This window comes from Branchiostoma floridae, chromosome 5 (genome assembly GCF_000003815.2).
Source record: "Branchiostoma floridae strain S238N-H82 chromosome 5, Bfl_VNyyK, whole genome shotgun sequence".
Lineage (NCBI taxonomy): Eukaryota > Metazoa > Chordata > Leptocardii > Amphioxiformes > Branchiostomatidae > Branchiostoma > Branchiostoma floridae.
The window spans coordinates 3,136,558-3,137,279 of record NC_049983.1 but is presented as its reverse complement, the minus strand read 5'-3'; the positions used below and the strand labels follow the sequence as shown (position 1 = coordinate 3,137,279).

General features: G+C 38.0%; 1 protein-coding gene across 1 annotated transcript in view; it reads left to right on the top strand.

The window, feature by feature from the left end:
* The window catches only part of LOC118415543 (monoglyceride lipase-like), a 10,887-nt gene that overhangs the window by 3,398 nt on the left and 6,767 nt on the right, over positions 1-722 (top strand). The window lies entirely within an intron of this gene.

Below are 722 nucleotides of genomic sequence, written 5' to 3'. Positions count from 1 at the left end.
TCAGCCCCTGGCTGGAAATAGAGAACAGTCAGCCCACAAAAAACATAACAATAACAAAGAGCTGTAAAGCCACCGTTTGACCTAATTACCTGGTCAAGAACTGCAGGTATGATTTGTGATGGCTCAATGTTCAATAACATCAGAAACGTTTATGTTCATTGAATGATACTATTCTTGTTACTCTTACCGATAGCGAGAAAATATATTTTAGTCATGCCTTCAAGTACCAAGTTTATAAAACTAGAATTGATGTGTAAAACATTCGCTTTTTTCCCTAGAACTAGTAATTTACTTCTGGATGCACTGGTTTTTGCCAGGGGGTTGAGTGAGGTTTTTCACAGTCATATCCAGCTGCTTGAGTAACTGCTATTTGGCATATCTTGTTACCTGGATGTCTAACCTTCATCGACGATTCTATGCTGTTGGGATATCAGGTCATTCAGGTGATTTCTTGTGCACAAGCAAACTCTAAGGCTATCGTCACATTTCCAAAACGGAGCCCGGTCTGTGACAGGGATCCCAGCAGCAGTATAATCAAAAATGTATTCGACGACGACGGTCGGGCTGTATGCAGAAGCGAAAAATAGAAATGTACATATAGAAATATACACAAGATTTACACTGTTTGTAAACAGCTGAACAAATAAATAAAAAAATTAAATAAAAATATACACAAATAATGCCCACGACTATTCTCTTTACGTCTTGTGTAGTTTAGTGTC